The 15,653-nt window shown below is 40.8% G+C and overlaps 1 protein-coding gene across 7 annotated transcripts in view; it reads right to left on the bottom strand.

The window, feature by feature from the left end:
- EYA1 (EYA transcriptional coactivator and phosphatase 1) overlaps positions 1–15,653 on the bottom strand; it is a 331,367-nt gene that overhangs the window by 74,538 nt on the left and 241,176 nt on the right. The window lies entirely within an intron of this gene.

Below are 15,653 nucleotides of genomic sequence, written 5' to 3'. Positions count from 1 at the left end.
GAGTTTCAATAGTAAAGCACATTTCATTCTGCTGAAGTCCTACATCGTCTTTTACTTGCGCTGGTAAATAATTTATAAGATATCTGATTACAAGATTTGTTTTGAAAGAAAGTGTGATGAGGAGCAATTAAAATTTAATTGAAGGTGAGAGGCAACAGGTTGTACAAGGTTGCCTGCATCTTCCATGTGGTTCTCTGTGATTAGAGAATGCTCCTCACGCCTTTCCCCGCTTCTCTCATTCATTCCAGTCACAGCACCTGGCCATACCGAGAGGCTCACACATTTGCCTCAGCTGCGGCTCTCTCAGCTACAAAAAGGTTCTGGTGCATGCAAAGAGGTGAAAAGAAAAAACCAGCTCTCTGGGGCAGGGAAAACTGAGTCATCAGGTAGATTTTTCTTTGAAAATTTTACATTCCCCATTTTCTCCCTCATTTTATGTGAGAACAAGCGGGTGACAAGATAAAGAGGCAGATACATGGCCAATACCCGTACTCCACACACTGTCCATCACCGGCTCTTCCTCGGTCCTAGTCTCTTTGAACCAAACATCCAAAACCAGGCAGCACATTAAAATTACTCATCTGGGTAACTCAGAGAAGCCACTAAAATGATTACATAGAAACCACAAAATAAAGAACAACCCCCAAAAGGCTCAAAGGAAGAGTCGGGCAGTGATTGTGGAGCGAGGGAAGATGCTTATCTTGTGTTCAGACTGAACAAAAAGCCATTTACTCACACCAATTTTGTACTTTTTAGTCTATCCAATACATACATCAGAATATCTCCTCTTCTCCCAAATTCCAGACGTCCAAAAAGCTGGCTCACCCCACAAACTCTTTTCCAGATTTCTGTACCAGATTTAGTTTGGATTCTCTCCATCTAAGATGAGGAATGATTATTTTCCCTATGATGTTGTTAAGGTTGGTCTATTTCACTAAACAGAAAACCACTGTTTGAAGAGAACAATTGAAGGCCTGGTAGCCTTTATTAACACACTATCAGCCTCAACTATACCAATAAGGCCATCCACGTGTCAAACTGCATGGTCTCAGAATTACCTCCACGCTTAAGCGCTTCTCCAAAGCCTTGAGTCAGAGTAGATAGGAAAGGCTTTGACAGAATAAATTTCTGTTTCTAAATCACAGGAGACAGCTCTATACCACTTATTTAACCTTAAAACCTAAATAGATTCCTATTACTTACAGAAAACAAGCAAGAGACTTCTTCTATAACAAACAAGATGGAAAACTTCCTCATCTAAACTGGTCATGTGATTCTCACACCCAGAAACCACCATCATGACCTGTAAGCTTATTAATTACAATAAGAAAGTCCAAATCAACTCCACCCCATGGGTTAGTTTATTTGGGATGCATTTTTAAGCTGACTCATCTCACAGAACCATTACAACATAATGCTGGCTTGTCAGTTAATCATTCTCTAAATCTACATTAATAGTCTTTTATTACAGAGGCAGATAACTAGGGCATCCTCTCCTTAAGATGTTCCAAACTGAGCATCTCTCTTCCATGTTTTAAAGAGAATCAGCAGCTCCAAATGAGTAGAATTTTAAGTAGTCAAGTGGATTCAAAGCTGTTCTTTGAGGAAAAAGTCTTGGCCTTCCTTTTTAAAAAATATTCTGCAATATACGTCTCCATGCAGAACCAGATATTCACCATCTGAGACAAAACACACATCAATCTCTAATATGTTTCGATACCAAGCATTCATTTTACAACCAGTACAGTCACCATCTAATTCAACCTGCACTTCAAGTACTTTACTACAAAGTCTCTCTTGAATTGGGAGCTCTCTGGCTTTTAGAAGTAAGTATTTGAAGAGAAGCTAAAAGACATCGAGCAATGTAAGTTAGCATGTTACAACTTTTTCCTTGACTTACCGACAGTATAATTTTGTCGTAAAAGTCGTTTATCTTTCCTAGATTTTGTTAGCCTAGATTTCCTCCTATTGATGGCTCATTCCTTTATTTCCTAATGTTTATCCCCACTTTAAAAACTCAATCTTTTAAAATATATTCTGTCTTTATTATTATCACTTTTTTTGGAAACAGACTAGCTATAATGAAGTGAGTTCCTTTTGTAAGCCTCTTTCCAAAAGAAAATAAATTCATTCTGCAAAGTAGAAAGTGAAAGTTTTAAATCATGTTATCTAAAGTTTTTCCAGGTAAAGGGAAAAAAAACCCTAAAAGATAGACAACCTGACACCTTTAAATATTAAAATACACCCACACCCCTACCTTGCAGGCCTCCACTTCTGGAAGGAAGATGAAAATAAAAGTGATGCAAGCTAGTTATTTTTCAAAATCCCTTCCTTTTCTATGAGGTGGAATTAAATGCTTCTATTCTCTTAACCAGCTTTCCAGACTCTAACTTCTCCTTCCTCCTCCTAGTGCAAAACAACTCAAATATTCAAATCATTTAATCTTCTAATCCACTGACAGCTCATGTTTCACTAAAACCCTCTCCAAATTGTTCAAGTTTACCCCCACTGAGATACTGGATGTGAAAATACTTTGGAGGGCATTCATTGATTTTAACAAACGTGGAGTGGATGTCACGTTCACACCATGCAGGCGCTGTACCAGGAGCATGAAATATAATGATGGAGCAAACAGACATGGTTCCTGCCTTCTCGGAGCTTAAAATTCAGAGGAAGGCATTGACTTGTGGACAAAAATGAGAAATTACAAAGTAATGTGGAAAGGTCACAACACAGGAAAGGCAGAATGCTAGGAGAACACAGAGGAAGTCCACATAACTCAGATTTGCAGGCTTACAGAAGCTTCCTGAAGACAGAGGACAAATGCACCAGTGAAGAGGGAATATGACTGTGTTCCAGACAGGGGCATAAGTATGTGTGAAGGTAGAGTGGGAAAGAGAGAGAGAGTGAGCGAGCGAGAGAGAGAGAGAGAATGAGAGCGAGAGCACGAGAGCAAGCGAGTGAACAAAAACAAGCGTGTGCGAGAGCGCATGTCACATTTAAGAAATGAAAATAAAAATCCAATCTGACCTGAGTCTACAGAAAAAGAACACAGAGATGAGGCTGGAGTGGCAGGTAAAGAATTGAACAATGGAGTGGGGGCTCGCACTCCACGTGGCAGGGTGCTGGAGAGGAGACTGAGAAAGGGAGACCGGCCAGGAGGATAATTCAGTGATCCAGGTGAGAGATGGTGATGCAGGTGCTGGGCATAAGGAGATCTGAAGTGTCATTAGGAAGTAAAATCAATAACTAAGTGGATAAGGAAGAAAGATGCAGTAAAAAATCATGCCCATGTCAGTGGTTTCACAACTGGGTGAAGATTGTAATACAAGGTACGGGACTTAGGAGGAAGAAGGCATTACAGGGAAGAGTATAGGTGAGAATTCAGTTCCGCTTTGGACATATTGAATTTGAAGGGGCTGTGGGCATCCAAGTAGAGATGTCCAGTAGGCTGCTAGACTACTCTGAAGCTCCATAAAGAAATATGGGCTGGGTTTAGGATTGGAAACTGACACCATATGTAATTAAGGAAATGAGTGTTGTTAAAGAAATGCAGTGTGTGTACAAGGGTTGGGCAGAGAAAGGTGAGGTTTGAAGAGGAAAACCAAAGTCAATGTATGGCAGATGAAAAAGTATGTCAGGAAGGAGAGAGTGACCAATAACTTCAGATCACCCAAGAAACAGGTAAAATAAAGACTGAATCTGAGTACTTTAGATTAGAGTCAAGAGGCATTTGGTCTACATGGCAATAATACAGATTCAAGGAGGCAGAAGAGTGAAACAACAGGGGGTAAAACTCCTAAACTGTTACTGATGACCCTCTAATGGCCAAATCCAGTAATTATTGTCTTAGTCTTCAATGTTATTTGACCCCTCTGCAGCTGTGCTGACCACTTGCTACTTTAAATCATGTCCAATTCAGAATATCTTGACTTCCCTTACTTCTGCTTTACACTATCCCTTATCAGTCTCTTTGGAGAACTTCTGCTCTGACCAAAGTGTGAATATTGGTGTTCTCTACATCCCTGTTATTCAAAGGGCTGATCTGGGACAAGATACAGATTTTGCATCAGGATATGAATCAACACAATGTTTCCTTCATCTAAAAGTCTTGCTAATATTAAAAATATAGTCAGCTGAAGAAAACACTATGTAACATGGTTGATTACTTAGTAACATGGTCAATTACATTCTGAAGCAAATCCTTTGTTATCTTGCACTAATAATAAACAGTTAGTGGACAGGCAGCCAGTTGATGGACTATATTTTGAGCGTCAGTGCACTGGAGTTTCTTCCATGGCCCTCTTATCCCACTGTAGGCTCTTAGTGCTTGGTAATATTTGTAGGAGGAATTTAATTGATGCCCTCCAAGCTGATAAATTCTAAATTTGATCTCCTGACCTGAGTATCCCACTATTTCTAGACCTCTCTACCCAAGTATTCCATGGACATCATAATTAAACTTGTACCAAAAGGAATCCTCCCTATCAACAAGTTGAATTAATGGTACCAGTAACTATCTACTTTTTCAATCCAGAAACTCCTTAGTGTCTCCATCAAATTAAGACTAAGTTCTGTGGTTTTTACTCCTAAAAACTTTTGCTCTAAGTTGAGGCTCTCATTATATCTTGCCTTAATTCTTGCAACAGGCTATTTCCAGGATCGATAGGCTCGTCTTCCACCTATTTTCTGCACTGCCATCACAGAGAGTGGTAAGACCCTTCTGCTTCAGCCTTATAGTGTGAAACAGGAACGACAGTCTAGATTTTAAGGCACTGAGCTATGTATTCAACTGCCACGTTTTGACTCTTGACTGTACTACTTACTAGTAGTATTGCTTGCTTGTTATTTAGCCTTTACATGACTCAGTTTTTTCATTTGTAAAACAGGAATAAATGGGGTAAAATAAAACTAACATACATGTAAAGGTACTTGGAGCTGCACACGTCGTTAGCACTCTACGATGTTAGCTAACTGAAAAAAGTGTCACCGAGTCATCCTTCAACAACCTCATCTCTAACTACTCTCTCTTCATAGTCTACTTCAGATAGACAAACTTAATTACCTCATTTCTCTGAAAGTGCCATGCTATTTCATGGCTTCACACATGCTTTTTTTTTTTTTTTTTTTTTAGTTTTTAGAGACAGGACCTTGCTCTGTCACTGAGGATGAAGTGTAGTGGTACAACCATAGCTCACTGCAGCCTCAAATTCCTTGGTTCAAGGGACCTGCAATATATATCTCTCAAGCTCTCAAGCAGCTAGGACTACAGGCACATGACGTGACACCAGGCTAATTTAAAAAAAAAATCTTTTGTAGAGATGGGGGTCTTGCTATGTTTCCCAAGCTGGTCTTGAATTCCTGGCCTCAAAGAGTCCTCCTGCCTCAGCCTCCCAAAGCACTAGGATTACAGGCATGAGCCAACGCACCTGGCCCTTGTCTCCTTTTCTCAACTCCTTACCCTCTCTGCTGTCTGAGAAATTCCTATCAGCCTCTGAAGATCAAACTCAAGAATCTTTGTGAATTCTCTAACTTCTGGTCCCTTCTTTGTAATTATGTACTCTTATCTCTATTATAGGATTATAACATTTTTGCAATTATTTATATTTGTGGTGGATAATAAATAATTTGATGAAATTATTTTGAGCAAATGTCCATCATTCCCACTCTGGGAAAACAGAACACAGTGGTATTCATGTTTGCACACTGAGAGCATGGTAAGTGTCTAGAGTGCAAGGCAAACATTAAAAAATTGATGATTAGAAAAATGTTTCCTCAGTCTAGTATTTATTAAAGCTATAAAGGTTAATTATTTCTACAAGACAGCAAAAATATTTATAAATGAGAAATAGCTATCATTAAAACCTCATTTAAAAGTTAATGTTTATCTATTATGTCATAAAATATTAAAATCCACATAAGATAATTAAATTTTTACATCTGTTAATACCACAGATTTCCATAAATTCTTCAATATTAAAAAGAAAAACAAAGAACTGGAACTCGAAAGAGTCCATTTAGTTCCCCTGAGCTAGTAACTCCTTCTTGAGCCTTGGGGAAGTTACTTCCATTTTTTCTCAGTTCCCACTCTCTTTGTTTATCAAATTGACGACAGCCTAGATTATTTAGCTTTAAAATTCTATTACCTGTGGATGTACAACACTTACCAAAGCCTCATAATGATTAGTTCTTTGTCTCTCTCTCTCTTAAGTAGATTAGTTACCTTCATATTAATCTATATAAAAGATCTCAGGCAACTCCAACCCTCAAAACCCATCAGGGTTTATTGCCTACTATCTCTAGCCCAAATTACTTATGTGGTTTTATTTCTCATGCCTTCCTTAATACGCTGTTTTCTTATACATATTGCCAAATAGTTTTCAAAGGATTGTATCAATTTAAATTGTGTCTGTTTTACCATAACCATATACACATTGGCTGTCATCATTTTAAAGTCATTGCTATTTATCATACACAGAATAACAGTGCATCATTTTTAATTTGCATACATTAAAGATGCTTATATATTTGCTTAAAAATTATATTCCCTCTGTGAACAGTCCAAATCCTTTGCCAGTTTTTAAATATTCCTTTATTGATTTATACAAAATAGTTTTAACCCTTTTTTCATATCTACTGATACTTCTCCCAGCCTGATATTTCCTTAAATTATGCTTTCCTTCACAGAGGTATTTTATTTTTATGGAGTCTTGCTGCACGACATGAAGGCCTGGTTGGCTCCTTGAAGATTTAGAGATAAGTGTTCACATTTATTCTAAGGGTAGTAGGGGATTTCTGATCTAGCTTTACACCCCTGGGACTACATATGCCAGTAGTGGTTGCAAAGGAAGTAGAATACACAATTCCTGCAGGCTCCTTTCTCCGTGCTTTGGGAGGGTGGAGGCCCTCCTCACTCATATTGAAGTCTAAGTGAGGTGAAAGACTACTCTCCGGCCGGGCGCGGTGGCTCACGCCTGTAATCCCAGCACTTTGGGAGGCCGAGGTGGGCGGATCACGAGGTCAGGAGATCGAGACCACGGTGAAACCCCATCTCTACTAAAAATACAAAAAATTAGCCGGGCGCAGTGGCGGGCGCCTGTAGTCCCAGCTACTCGGGAGGCTGAGGCAGGAGAATGGCGTGAACCCGGGAGGCGGAGCTTGCAGTGAGCCGAGATTGCACCACTGCACTCCAGCCTGGGCGACAGAGCGAGACTCCGTCTCAAAAAAAAAAAAAAAAAAAAGACTACTCTCCCTAAACGGAAGTAGGTAATTGAACTCCCAGTCGAGAGGAAGCTCTCACCACATGTACAATGACATTGGACTGAGGCCAGGGTAGCTACGATCTCTAGCAAGACCCTGAATCTGTCTGCTAAGACAATATAGCTTACAACACAAAGTACAGAGCTTTTCATGAAATCCTTAGAAAGATTATCTGAATTTAGTGAACATGAGACAGGCTAATCAATAATTATATTCTATTTGCCATTATGGGAGACTCAGATAAAAATAACAGAGCATATCACTTCCCTAAATGTAGATTCCATCATGTTCAAGACTCAAGCCTTAAAGCACATTGTACACATGAGCACAAAGTAGATGTCAGACAACAACTGACACTGAGGCACCCCTGAACTTTGAGACTCTCAAAACCAACATAAGTATATGCAAAAGTCATCTTAACAGATGGTATACCAAGGCCAGATCAGGAAGACAGAATGTAGAGAGGTTGAATTCTAAGTCAAGAAGGCAAGGATATTATGGTTCCTCCGTGGCATTCCCCATAGGGAAGCAGATGCATCGAATTTGATGACATTGGCCAAAAGAATCATATACATCCATTGGGCATATTTTTGGTTACGATTTTGAAATTAGTTTTCCTATGGGGGAAAACACTGGTGAAGCTGAGTTGAATTACTTTAAGGCAAGTGAGTGGGATTGACCCTTACTCCAGGGATGGACAAGGTAAAAAAAGAAATATAATCAAAATTACCCAGAACTTCTCTACACCAGCTGCACTGTGAAAGTCAAAGGCACTGAAACTAACCCATGGGACGGTGTTGGTACAGGTCACAGGTATATGATGGGGCACGGAGACTAACTTACCAACACTATAAACATTTAATTCTCCTTTTTGGTGTGTGTGTGGAGGGGAGAGTTCCTATACTCTAGAGCAAGGCACGGTAAATTTTTCCTGTCAAGAGTCATACAGTAAATATTTTAGGCTTTCTGGGCCACACGGTCTCTGTTGCAACCATTCCACTCTGCTGTTGTAGCAGCACACAGAAATGCTTGACAGGCTATGAATTCTGCTTGGTTTGATACACGCACCAGAAATATACATCTTGTGAGTGATTTTTTGATTTCATCTCTAACATAATGGCCAGGTGCAGGCACCAAGTCTGCTGTCCCAGGTCTGGGTCCCTGGGCGTACTTGTTTCCCAGGCTCTTTGTAGTCAGCTGAATCTAGGGGACACAAACTCAACTTACTTGAGCAGACAAGCATACCAGTGACACCAGAAAATGAGCTAAGCTAAGTTTCTGAGAAAACAAAAATTCGAAGACCCTACCATTGTCAAGCCATGCTGTTTACTATGTAAGAAAACCAGGAAATTCAGGTGAAAAGGTGAATGAAAAAAGGATATGTAGGCCTTTTACAATGAACACTTAGATTTTCTCTGACTTAAAGTAACCTCCCATAGCTGAATATGACAGATGTTTCTAACAAACCCACCTCTAATCCTCTAGACAACATTGCATAAAATGAATTCTCCTCTCCTGTAAGGCAGTTAGAGGGAAGGGCTGGCCAAGGTTCAACCTCTACAGTCAGATATCCTCAGAGTGAATACCAAAATTCCTTTTATTCTTAAAATGTCTAAAGCAATTCCAGTGGTGGCCTAAACTTCACGCTTGAATTCTCATGTGGCTGAATGCCACTGAAACCAAATGCTCACAACATGGAATGTATACATGTGCACACATTCATTCAGCTGGCTTGCTTTTTTTCTGATAAAAGGAGAACAATGTTGGAAAACTTTGTTTTCCTTTTTTTTTTCTTTGGAGACAGGGTCTCACTCTGTCACCTAGGCTGCAATACTGTGGCATAATCACAGTTCACTGCAGCCTCAACCTCCTGGGCTTAGGTCATCCTTCCACCTTAGCCTCCCATGTAGCTGAGTCTATAAGTGAGCACCACCATGCCCAGCTAATTTTTAAATTTTTTGTAATTTTTATACAGATGTGGTTCCGCCACGTTTCCAGGCTAGCCTCAAACTCCTGGGATCAAGCGATCTGCCTGCCTGGGCCACCAGAAGTGCTGGGATTATAGGCATGAGCCACCATGCCCAGTGAAAAACTCCATTAAAAAGGTCTCTATATAATAGTTTTTTAAAAACAATCTTTGAAACAACTCAATTTGAAGTAGCTATAAAACAGATCATCTTACCTTTGCACTGGATCTAATCTACCCATACTACTCTTTACCTTTGCAGTTTTGGGAATGAATGGGGAGGTTTTCTTATGTTATTTTGTTTTGTCTGAGAATGTTTTTTTCTTGAATGGTCATTAATGCCACCTCATACTCACAATGGGCTGCAACCTCCAACACTGCTGAGGTTCCCTCTGTCCCACCATTGGGCACCTTTCTCTTCCTACAGCAGGGATTTGTGGTATCGTCATTTGAGAGATACCACTAGTGAACATTTTGCTCCTAAAAGTTTCTGAATATCTCTGATGCATCTTTCTGTTCATTTTCTTACAAGAATCATTAAACCTCCATCTCTGCTAATCTGTGAAGATGGTGACTGCTGCTTGGACTCAGTCTTAAACATCTGAAAGAGGAAAATAAGCAAAGTTTGTCTCTGCAGGGAGTTTTATCTCTGGCCACTGCCACGGGTCTGCTGACTGTGATTCTTGCATCACTGGGGTTTGATCAGATTTAACAAGTACCTGTGGCTAGGGCCAGTCTCCTGGAGGTGCAGCCTGTGCACTCCCACAGGGCTTTGTGTTCAGCTGGGCCTGCAACTTGGTTCAGTAGTCTGCTGTGCTGTCTTAAAATTCTTTATTTTTCAACAAGGGGCCCACCAGTTTTGCAGCTGGTCCTGCCTGTGGCTATCACAAATTCCTAGGCCAGGGCAACAAGCACTACTTTTGGATTCTGTGGTATCACAGAGCACCTATGTTCCAGGCAACACACTCAGCACCAGGGATGTGACTGAGCAGGATGATGGTCCATGACCTTGTAGAATATTGGCGCTGCCTATATTTATTATGCACCAGGGGTGTCATGAGCAATACCACGGGACAGCTTTCTACTCTCTCATTACCAAGGAACCTGGCTTCCCATTCACTGAGAAAACAGAAGGAACCACTCTCTCTACTCTCCTTGCCAGGCTCTCCCCACCCGTAAGTACTCTGTATGCAGTCTGCCTCCCCTCAGGTTATGATGGGTGGACCTTCTGCACTCCTAAGGCCAACCCCTCCTTTTGGCATGAGACTCCAGTGCCCTGTCACTGATTCCAGTCCACGTTCCCTTTACTCTAGATGACCTGCATGTGCACACAAGCTAGATAGATTTCTTGCCTAAAAAGCATCTTCCACTTCCTCTAGGTTCTGCCCTCTTTCTCTATTGCCTTACAGTGTACAGCAAAAGTCACCGAAAGAATTGAGAATCCCTGCTGCTTAAACTTCCTTTTATCCCATTTTCTCTTGAACCCACTTCCATCATGCTATTTTCTCTAATGTTCCTCTTTGTCAAGATCACCAACAACATCCACTCTGTCAAATCAAACAGTCAAGTCTCAATTTCCATATTTCTCCGCCTTTTGCCAGCGCCACACACAGTTGATCATGGCTTCCTTCTGGAACACTTGTGTTCCTTGGCCTCTGAAAGGCCCTGTTCTCAGTTCTCCTCCTGACTCCCTGGGTGCTCTTTCCCAATCTCCTTCTCTGGCTCTTCCTCTTTTCCCAGCTGGCTAACGTGGGAAGGCCCTGGGCTCAGTGCTTGGCTCCTCTTCTGTGTTTGCTCCTACAGTCCTGGTTAACTCATCCACACACACAGCTTTCAGTGGCTTCCAGATGTTGAAGACTCACAAGTTTAGTCCCTAACCTGTCTTGTAAACATTAGACTTACTTATCCAATGACTGAATCACCACCTCCTGTTAGATTTCTAACAGGCAGCTCAAACTTCACATGTGCTAAGCAGAAGCTCTGATCTCTTCAACACCACCTTGTTTTTTTTTTTTTTTTGCCTTGTTGCAACTTATTCTCTGTCCATGACTAGAGAAATTATTTACAGGTGTAAGAAATCACGCCATGCTTCTGCTTAAACACCGCTCATGTTATTCAAAATAAAATCCCAAATCCTTCTCATGCCCACAAGGCCTTCTACTACAGCTTCTCTTCCTCCCTGCCTTTACCCTCCCACTTTCCTTTCCCAGAGGCTCCAATGCCTTATGGGCCTTCTTTGCTCTTGCTGAATCCACAAAGCACAGCCCCACCTCCAGGCCTTGGCAACTACTGTTTCCTCTCCCCAGAATTCTTTCCCCAGATATTAAGGTGGCTCTCTCCTCCCTTCCTGAAGGCCTCTGCTCAAGTGTCACCCAATGGACAACTCTTCCGAAACAGTTTACCTGCCCTAATGCTATTCTCCTTACGCAGCTATTCATCCTTCCAGGCACTCTGCCAGATGCATTTTATATGTACTTATCATCTGTGCCTCCAATAGAATGTAAGTTCCCTGACGGCAGAGGCTTGATTTTTGCTCACTGCAGAATCCCGTATGTCTACAACAGTGCCTGGAACATATCAGAGGCTCGTTAAACTTTTTTTTTTTTTTCCCACAACCTGGCATGTGGAGCATCTCTGGTTCACACAGCAAAATGCACATGATCATTGATAATCTCCAAGGGTCTGTTTAGCCTCTCTCTTGAGGGATGTGTCACAGGGAAATACTTATCAATGTGCTTCATGTTCATTAGGGGACAGCATTTCTCTGACAGGGGAACTCAAACACACTTGGTTCACTATCCCATCCTCTGGTCTCAACTGATTGAAACAGTGCAAAGCCAGGAAGAGATATCACAGCAAAAGAAACTTGAGGCTGGGGTCAGGGTTGAGAGATGGAAGAGTGGAGAGAACAGGGCTTCTTCTAGGTTTGGGATTATTTCTACCCAGATCTGTTTAGGGATGTATTACTGTCCCCAGTTAACAGATAAAAAGATTGAAGTTAATCAAAATGAAGGTCTACCAGCTAGGCTGTACAAATGTCAGGATCTGAACCCAGGCCTGTCTTCTCTAAAGCCTCCAACTACACCTGCCTGCTCCAACCTCAGACGCCCTACAGACTTGACTGGCCTCAGAAACAGCATTGTTTCTCCAAGCCGTAAGTCTCACTTGTCAATGAGGAGGCCAGAGACAGGCTGTGCAGCCTCTGATGGGTACCTGCCTGGGGACCCTTGGCTGCCACCTTCTTCTGGAGGTTTGGGCCTAAAGGAGAGGGGCTGCCCACAACCAGAGCTTGGCTGCATGGGTGATGGAACCCTCACTGACTCCAGTAAGGGGACCTTCTTTCCTTTCACTCTTTGGGAAAATAACCCACCTGCAGCGAAGCTGAATCTTGCACATTCTGGTACATCTGCATATCCTCCCTAACTTACAGGGCATAACACGGAAAATGGATTCATTCAAATTTCACCACAGTGGACAGAACAACCTACAAATTAACACATTAGGGTTGCATACATTCCAGAGCAGCCTTGATAGCTTAAAATTTATTGAGTTATCTGGTCTTTTGCTGGACTTCAGTTTCCTCAACAGTAAAATAGGAACAGCACCATTGTCAAGATTGTATCAAATAATGCATGCTAAAGTGTTTTATACAAGTGTATTTGTGTTGTTGCTCTAAGTCAATAGTTCAAAATTACCCCTCTGGGCTGTTACCTTATTTGTAAAGATGACGATAAAGTGATATTCCAGTTCAAAAATGCTTTCATCCTTTAAAAAATTTAAATATAACTTAACTGAATTCTGATGAAAAGGATATCCTGTCATTGAGCCCATTTAAAGTGGTCTATTTCTCTAGCCTCAAATAAATATCCCTTCCCTATCCTATGTGCCTCGCACTTTCACATCCTCCAATGCTGAGAATTTCACCTCCTTTGTTAATTTCCTCTTCAAACACTTATGTAAGGAATCTGTTGTTGCACTCTTCCTGAGGACTTTGTTTCTTCTAGCATGGCATTTTAAAAATGGAAATTTTATTAGGTTTGGCTGTACACATAGTTTTCTTTAGTGGCAAAATGCTCCTGAGGACAGTGACAAGACCCTCTTGTCTTCTATATCTCCATAGAACCCAATGGTACTTTGAAAGTAAGAGATGCTCAATGGCTGGTAATGAAACGTTGATTAAAATATCATTTCCATATGTCAGTAGGAGAAACTGCATTTTCTACTTTGCCTTCAATTAGGGAACCAGGGGATGCAATTTAATAGCACAATTAAGAAATATATCTCAAGAGAAGTGTGCTTTCTTAGTAACCTTTATCAATATAAAAGCTGAATCAAGGCAAGTAATTAGATGAACAAGTGTAGGGAAACATATACTTTAGGAAAAACACTAAATGAGAAACTAGAAAGGAGAGACTCCAAGCAAATCCTGTAATTCTTAGAATGTTTGAAGGGAGAACATTTAAGAAGTGGTAGGCATGGGAAATAAAATAAATTGCAGAAGCTGAAAACAATATTCATGACAGAGAAAGTGTACTCCTTACATTGGGAGAGATTTTACCATGGGCAGCATGCTTTTTAAAAAATACATGAAATAGCTGAACTGAAACGAATAACAGGCCTGCCTATTCATTAGACAAGTAGGTTTGGAACTTTGAGCAAAGAGAAGAAATGATAAAGAGGCATGTGCTCTTGGGAGACTACAGTTATATGAAAACATGAAGTGCATATTAACCCAAAAGGCTTTTTTAGTGCATATCAGGTTTTTGTGCAAATATTAACCAAAAAGTTTCCAAAACAGTTCTTGTTAACAAAGTAAGTGCTTCCTGAGCATGTCTGTTCTCTGGTTCTTATTGTTTTTGCAAGGTAACTGCTTCCTGAGCATGTCTGTTCTCTGGTTCTTATTCTTGTTGAATACAACCTTTTAATTCTTAATTTTAGTTTCTGAATAATTGATATCCTACTTTTCTAAAAGAAGAGTTTAAGATAACCCACCAAATATATACATAATAACTATACAGTCAACTTTTTAAAAAATGAATGAGTACATTAGAAGAAAAATGTGGATCAGAAGGGGAAAATGGAGCCAGTGAGGAAATGGACCACACAGGTCTTCTTGCAGTCCATGCAGGGCAAAGGCAGGAAAAGTTCTATGGCTCATGGTGTGCATGAGATGTGACAAACAACTTCTCCACAATAGTGGAGGTGTGCCCCGTTCACCCAGGTACAAACCTGCACATCCTGCACATGTAACCCGCAACTTAAAATAAAAAATGTAGGTGTTCCCATTATAGAGATGGGATGGAAACACCTCACAGAAGTGCTCACTGAGGAATGCTACAGAATGCCAGGAGCACACCCTCATGGTAAATAAAACAGCAAGTGTCACAAGATTCTTTCTTCTAAGGCTGATTACTGCTGACTCTGTAACCCTGGAGTTCACTACTGCAGAGTGCAGAACCCTGGAATCAGGCATCTTGTTTAAGGGTAAAACTGAAAATATCTGGAGGCATGGAGCCATGACATATTGTTATGCCAGCTGACAATAACAAGTTTCTCCTTTGAGTTTTAAGTGGCAGTGAGGTAAGAGGGTATGCGAAGGTGTTATTGCTTGGTTGAGTGGGGGGAAACTCATAGGCTTTACTAAGTTAGCTGTGCTAAGAATAGAAATAGACATTTTCCTATGAAAATTACAGGCGCAATCAGGGAAGATTCCCATGTAGAAGGCCACAGTCCTGAGGGAAGGCCAATGATATTCCTCAAAAATCACCTGGGATCCACACAGATCTATGAAGTTATGGGTCATCAAACCTTCAAAGTTACGTGTGATAGTGTGACCCTGATAATTTCATATTGGTAGTTTTTTTTTTTTTTTTGAGACAGAGACTTACTCTCTCACCCAGGCTGGAGTGCAGTGGCATGATCTCAGTTCACTGCAACCTCTGCCTCCTGGGTTCAAGCAATTCCCCGCCTCAGACTCCCGAGTAGCTGGGATTACAGGTGCCTGCCACCACGCCTGGCTAATTTTTCTATTTTTAGTAGAGACAGGGTTTCATCATCTTGGCCAGGCTGGTCTTGGACTCCTGACTTAGTGATCCACCCTCTTCGGCCTCCCAAAGTGCTGGGATTACAGGCGTGAGACACCCCGCTTGGCCTAAATTTTTTTTTTTTAGATTTTGGCATAAAAGAAAAAAAAAGACCTCAGCAAAACCTTGAATAAATTACATTATATTAGTTTAGATTCTCAGTGACTATTACCTTAGCAGAATAAAAGATTTAATGTAAAGGAATTGTAATAATTTTGTTTTCAGTCATAAAAATCTCCCACAAAAACTTTTGTAAAATAAACTAAAGGCAAGAAAACTTGTTGACTAGCCTTATAGGAATAACCAGTAGTCCGAGACCAATAAACATTAACTGAATTAATCTT

Source organism: Gorilla gorilla, chromosome 7, assembly GCF_029281585.2.
Source record: "Gorilla gorilla gorilla isolate KB3781 chromosome 7, NHGRI_mGorGor1-v2.1_pri, whole genome shotgun sequence".
In the NCBI taxonomy this organism is placed as follows: Eukaryota; Metazoa; Chordata; class Mammalia; order Primates; family Hominidae; genus Gorilla; species Gorilla gorilla.
This window is presented reverse-complemented; position numbering and strand designations above follow the sequence as displayed.